The 6992-nt window shown below is 39.7% G+C and overlaps 1 long non-coding RNA gene across 1 annotated transcript; it reads left to right on the top strand.

Moving 5' to 3' along the window:
• Window positions 1-1484: 1484 nt before the first annotated feature.
• LOC132008817 (uncharacterized) lies at window positions 1485-6209 on the top strand. The gene is made up of 3 exons (XR_009401731.1): window positions 1485-1597; window positions 2082-2177; window positions 6130-6209. It is a non-coding gene; the product is annotated as an uncharacterized LOC132008817 (long non-coding RNA).
• Window positions 6210-6992: the final 783 nt, after the last annotated feature.

A 6992-nucleotide genomic window follows, 5' to 3' on the forward strand; every position in this document is an offset into this window, starting at 1 on the left:
TTTAAGGTTTTATTTATTTATTTGACAGAGAGAGATCACAAGTAGGCAGAGAGGCAGAGAGAGAGGGGGAAACACACTCCCTGCTGAGCAGAGAGCCTAATGTGGGGTTCGATCCCAGGACCCTGAGATCATAACCTGAGCTGAAGGCAGAGGCTTAACCCACTGAGCCACCCAGGGACCCCATCATAGTGGGTTTTTCATAGATAGATTTTATGACACTTCTTCAATGAAGACATATAAATGGCTAACAGACACATGAAAAAATGGTCATCATCACTAGCCTTCAGGGAGACTCAAATCAAAACCACATTGAGATACCACCTTACACCAGTTAGAATGCCCAAAATTAACATGACAGTAAACACTAAGTGTTGGAGAGCATGTGGAGAACAGGGAATCCTCTTACACTGTTGCTGGGAATGCAAGTTCGTGCACCCACTTTGGAAAACTGTGTGGCGATTCATTAAGAAATGAAAAATAGGGTGCCTGGGTGGCTCAGTGGGTTAAGCCTCTGCCTTCAGCTCAGGTCATGATCTCAGGGTCCTGGGATCAAGTCGCGCATCGGGCTCTCTGCTCAGTGGAGAGCCTGCTTCCCCCCCTCTCTCTGCCTGCCTCTCTGCCTACTTGTGATTTCTCTCTCTGTGTGTCAAATATATAAATAAAATCTTTAAAAAAAAGAAAGAAAGAAAAAATAGAGCTCCCATATGACCCTGCAATTGCACTACTGGGTATTTACCCCAGAGATAGAGATAGAGTGAAAAGAAGGGCCATCTGTACTCCAATGTTCATAACAGCAATGGCCACAGTCACCAAACTGTGGAAAGAACTAAGATGCCCTTCAGCGGACGAATGGATAAGGAAGATGTGGTCCATATATACTATGGAGTATTATGCGTCCATCAGAAATGATGAATACTCAACTTTTGTGTCAACATGGATGGGAACGGAAGAGGTTATGCTGAGTAAAACAAGTCAAGCGAGAGTCAGTTATCATATGTTTTTGCTTATTTGTGGAGCATAACAAATAACAGGGAGGACATGGGGAGATAGAGGGGAGAAAGGACTTGGGGGAAATTAGCAGGGGAGACGAACCATGAGAGACTGTGGACTCTGAAAAACAATCTGAGGGTTTTGGAGGAGCGAGGGGTGGGAGGTTGAGTGAGCCTGATGGTAGGTATTAAGGAGTGCATGTATTGTATGGAGCACTGGGTTTGGTGCATAAAAAATGAATTCTGGAATACTGAAAAGAAATTAAATAAATAAATAAAAATTTTAAAACATTAAAAAAAAAGGATAAGGTGAAAAGAAAAGGTTAAGTCAAATGTGGGATAAAATTTGGTGGGGATAGTCAGGTAAGTAGTGAAGGACAGGTGTTGGAGTCTAGCTGGAGACACTAACTCTCCCTCTTTGATCTTATGGCCCATTGTGAACTGTATCAGTGGCATTTGGTGACTGTGATATTTATTGCAGGGACAGCTGGCCTTCAGGGATGTGGCCATCGAATTCTCCGAGGAAGAGTGGGGATGCCTGACCCACACTCAGCGGCAACTGTACAGGGATGTGATGTTGGAGAACTATAGACACCTGCTCTTCTTGGGTGAGAATGACTCCTTGCAGATTTCCCAGACCCATACTCAGGGTTTCATTCTCCTTTGAAGACTGTCTCTTGAATGATTCCTCTTTGCATAACTGGAGATCAGATCACTGCACTAAGGAACACAAGTAAGGATTGGTAGGTGTAGTCAAAATCCTGATGATTGCTTTTCAGCTTCAGCCTCCCCTTCCTTCAGGTAACATCATTTCTGTAGATCAGCAGCTGTTGAAAGCCTGGCGTTGCATAAAATGGTACTACCTGCATTTAAACTCCAATTTTCACTCCTTATTATTGTCTCAGCAGTACTTAGAAGCGCAAGTTAGGATGTGACTATTTGAAAGTCCTTCATGTTCTGCAGGGGCTGCTGGTCAACAGTGTTTGGCATATCATCTTTTAGAATTCTGCAATGTTCTCTCTTCTCTGCTAAGTGCAGTGTAGATTGAAAGACTCTCCAACAATATGTATATTTGGTTTCTCTATTAAACAGGTCTCATTGTGTCAAAGCCTGATTTGGTCTCCTTTTTGGAGCAAAAGAAGGACCCTTGGGATATGAAGAGAAAGAAGACAGTGGTCTTTAATCCAGGTAGGTGGGAATGGATGAAGCAGATGACAGAGGTGAAGTCCAAGTCTGAAGGAGGAAGGTAAACCTTCAAATGTGATTCTAGTAGCTCTGCTTGATTGAAAATCAGTTGGAGAAGCCCCGTCTTATGTCTCTGTCTCTCCCAGAGGGACATCTCCGAGCCAACATCATCATGCTTTAATTTTCTCTAAGGATTCTGCTTCAGCTCCAGTGATGGTCTATCATGTCCACAGGGAGGACCAGGAGACTCTCCTGGGAGTGGGTGGGTCTCCATAATCTGAGAGCTCTTCTATTGTTTTGAGAGTCTTGGGATAATCTCTCTATTTCTGAGGGTCTCTATGCTGAGTCTCTTCTACGTTCTACATCGCACATTTGCTTTATGTGAGAACGTGAGCCTGAGTAGTGGTAGGCATACTGGGGATTGGTGCGGAAATCCCCAGAACACTGGAGATAGACACCACCTGGTTTCTGGCTTATGCTTTCCAATGTTATGGAGGCTTTAATCTTAAACATATAAAACTGAGTCTCAGTCAGTTTATAGGGTAACAAAGCATTTCCCTAAGATTAGACAATATAATTATTTCACTTCAAATTCTTTTTGTAGTAAGGAGAAGTTTCCGTTCCATGTGTTCCATTCCCCAGTGGTGAACTAATGTAATGTCTCTATTTATTTGCTGGATTTCCTACACAAAGTAATATTATAGGAGATTCAGAACTTTTAGAACCCATAGCCTGAAATAAAGTCTCAATTCGTAGCTTATTAGTAATTGCATCACTTTATAATTTTGCTTCAAAATAAGAGGTTCCTGTGACTTTGTCATATGTTTTCACTTTCTTATTAGTTGTATATGAGACTCATCTTTACTTATAAGATCAAAAGTCCTGATATGACATGGGCATGTGGTTTATAAGAAGTGATGTAGATAGTAAATTTCCCACATTGAAAAAAATGTTCTGTTCATAAATGGAATTTTATTTTATTTTTAAAGATTTTATTTATTTATTTGACAGAGAGAAATCACTGAGCCACCCAGGCGCCCAAATATATGAATGATTTTAAAGGCAATCTTCTATAGAACTATAATTTTAATTCTGTATATCCATAGAAAAAGGCATTTTCAATTTTGACTTATGTTCAGTCACAGTAAAACTGTAAGGAATCTCCATTAAAATCAATCATGAAGAGGTGTAATGAAAAATATTATGAATAAGGACTTAAGTGCCATCAAAATATGTGATCTGCTACTGATATACTCCTCTTCTTACACAGAATTCAAGGTTATAATCAATTCTTTAGAGCAAAGCAGAGAAGCAAGTAACTTCCCTTTCTAAATAAGCAAATGCCATCAAAGTTGTAAAGTATGCAGACAATCATTTTATAAGAATGTATTAAATGGATTAAATCCAGATACATTCTGAGTAAAATTGTTAAAAAAAAAAAAAAAGCCTTACAATTGGGGTGCAAGGGTGGCTCAGTGGGCTAAAGCCTCTACTTTCCTCTCAGGTCATGATCCCAGGATCCCTGCGACCTAGCCCCGCATGGGACTCTTTGCTCAGCAGGGAGCCTGCTTCCCTTCCTCTCTCTCTGCCTGCCTCTCTGCCTACTTGTGATCTCTGTCTGTCAAATAAATAATAAATAAAATCTTAAAATTAAAAAAAAAAAAGACTTATGATTAATTGTCCCTGAACTAAAATTCCATTTATGGGGCACCTGGGTGGCTCAGTGGGTTAAGCCGCTGCCTTCGGCTCAGGTCATGATCTCAGGGTCCTGGGATCGAGTCCCGCATCGGGCTCTCTGCTCAGCAGGGAGCCTGCTTCCTCTCTCTCTCTGCCTGCCTCTCTGCCTACTTGTGATCTCTCTCTGTCAAATAAATAAATAAAATCTTTTAAAAACAATCATTCATATATTTTATTCTGTAGATTTTTTTAGTTAAAATTGGGCTTATTTTGGTTTTGCCTATTCCATAATAATGTGCTTCCTTTTGTGTGGGATTTTCCACAAAATTAGTTAGTTGTGTTTTTTTTTTTTTAATCTATATTTTTTTAATAGGAAGACAGTTTTCAACACTTTTGAACAATGCGAATGTAACTCAAATATGAACCAGGCTTATGCCCTTTCCAAATAATATTATGTTTGTATTTGTCTATGTAAATATTACCCAGACATTGTTTGTAACTCATGTTATGTATTTCTGGTGGTTATGAATATTCTAGCATATCTAGGTGAGTTGTTATAATGCTAGCATTAATTTCTACATCTGTATTGTTGAATTTATATTCTCTTTGTATAAGAAGCACTTTTGGGGTAATCAAAAGTAATTCTTACATTTCTTTTAAAGATTTTATTTATTTGACAAAGAGAGATGACAAGTAGGCAGAGAGGAAGGCAGAGAGAGTGGAGGAAGCAGGCTCCCTGCCGAGCAGAGAGCCCGATGCAGGGCTTAGTCCCAGGACCCTGGGATCATGACCTGACCCAAAGGCAGAGGCTTAGCCCACTGAGCCACCCAGGCGCCCCGAAGCCTTTAGTTTTTCATGTCAACCCTCTGCCCCCTTTCACTCTCCTATCTTTATGGGGTCCTCTTAATGTACATATCGGTCCACTTACAGGACTCTTATGAGTCCCAGACCCTGTCTTTTTTGACATTTTTCTTTGATCTTGATCTTGAAGACAAGTGTCTTTAGATTGTCTGATTCTTTCTTTTGCTTGGGCAAGTCTGTGGGTGACCCACTGGTGTGTTTTTAACTTCCGTCATTGTGTTCTTTAACTCCCTTTTGCTGCTTGGCTGATTGTTATACTTAGTCTCTTTGGGTTTACATTTTGGTCATGACCTGTTTTCTGATCTCATTGAGTTACATACCTGCTTTCTCTTTCTCCATGTGCATCTTTATGATGGTTAATTCTTTGCCATGCAAGTAAGAGTTCTTTATTAACTGAGGGTTTTTTTGTGGGATTTCTTTTGTTCTCATGAGGGGAACACATTTTTCTATTTCTTTTATCACCTTGTGATCTTCTGTTGACTTTTCATAATTAAAAAAAAAAAAAAGCCTCTGGACCCAGGTTTATGGACTTGCTTTGTAGAAAAGAACACAGACAATAGTACTTAGGGCATCTGTCACACATAATCTGGACATTTGTCATGTCTAAATTTTGTAGTTTCCCAGGTTACCAAAGTGCAGTTTCTTCTTTATAGACCACAATACCTTCCTTTCTCTGTTTCCCTTCAGATTGTCCATTGTTTGAAGAAATAGTCAACCTTTGTCTGAGTAGCTACCACACTGCTTCTTCCAATCTTAATTAGTTGGTCTTCTCTTTCAATCTGAACTTGATTTGGTTACAGATCTGTCAGTTTTTAATTTTTTTTTCTTGAAAACTAAATCCTCCTATTGATACATTCCTATTCTTGCTAAATTCTATTTTCTTCATTTTTGTTTTATGTTGAATTTCCTTTCTTCCAGGGGTGCCAGGATGGCTTGTGTTTAAGCCTTTGACTTCTGTTCAGGTCATGATCTCGGGGTCCTGGGACTCAGTCCTGTTTCAGGCTCCCTGTTCAGCAAGGAATCGATTTGCCCCTCTCCTTTTGACCCTCACCTCACTCATGCTCTCCCTCTCTGTCTCTCTCTCTCTGTCTCAAATAAATCTTCAAAAATATTCCTTCCTTCTGCTGATTTTAGGCTTCTAATATGCTACTTTTCCTGATTAATTTGATATAGAGGAGAGTGATTTGTGTTAGACCCTGACAATACTATAGACTTTTCTATGAAGCTGTGTGGTCAGTATGTTGTGTGCAAATTGATGTGTCCACGGAGGAACAAAGTCCTGATGCTTCCTTCTCAGCCATCTTGCTGACATTCTCTGATTGATTTTATGGTTGCTATATTAGACATCCTCAGTATATTCATCTGAAAGTAGTAAGTGGAATGACTTTACTTTTCTGTTTTTTTCAATATCTTTCAGCTGTATCTTCACAGGGCACCCTGAGCTTCCTGCCAGAGCCATGCAAAGAAGCTTCATTTCAAAATGTGTCAGTGGGTCGATATAAACATAGTGTCCTTGAGAAGTTACACCTAATGATAGACTGGGATAATGATCGAAAAGGATATATCCAAATTGAGACGACTGCCCAGAATAGTGAAAGATACAAAATACTTGGTAAAACCTTCCTTTTTAAGTCCATTAGTTCTGTAAGGCAGGGTGTTTCTGTCAGCAGGAGCTCCACTCAAACACTCAAACATCCATATTTATGGATGGAGAATGTGGAACATCTGGAAAGTTACCGAGCCTGTGCTGAACATAATGATTTGAACAGTTTTGAAAATAGGGTTGGACTGACCTTTCATTCAAATATTTCTAAACTTCAGAGATTTCAATGTGGAGAAACAACTGCTAAGTGGGATCCATTTGAGAGGTCCTTCACTAAAGACTCAACCCTTCCAAATTCCCAGAGCATTTTCAATGGAGAGGGAATTGCTCAAGGCAGTGAATCTGAGAAAAAAATTCATGAAGGCTCAAATGTTAATAAACATCTGAGGACTCATTTTGCAGGGAACCATTTCAAGCCTATTAAATGTGGGGAAGACTTTTCTCAAAGATCCATCCTTCTGTCTAACAGTATGCATATAAGAGAAAATTCCAATGAATGTGAAAGAGATTTTAACCAGTCCTCCAGTTCTGGTGATCATCCAAAAATTTATGTGGGAAAAAACCCATCCAGATATAAGAAGCCTGGGAACACGTTTAGTCAGTCATCAGGAACACATATACATAAGACAATCTGTAGTGGAGAGAAACCTTACAAAAGTAAAGAATACAGCACAGAC

This window comes from Mustela nigripes, unplaced genomic scaffold (assembly GCF_022355385.1).
Source record: "Mustela nigripes isolate SB6536 unplaced genomic scaffold, MUSNIG.SB6536 HiC_scaffold_1336, whole genome shotgun sequence".
NCBI classification, from domain to species: Eukaryota; Metazoa; Chordata; class Mammalia; order Carnivora; family Mustelidae; genus Mustela; species Mustela nigripes.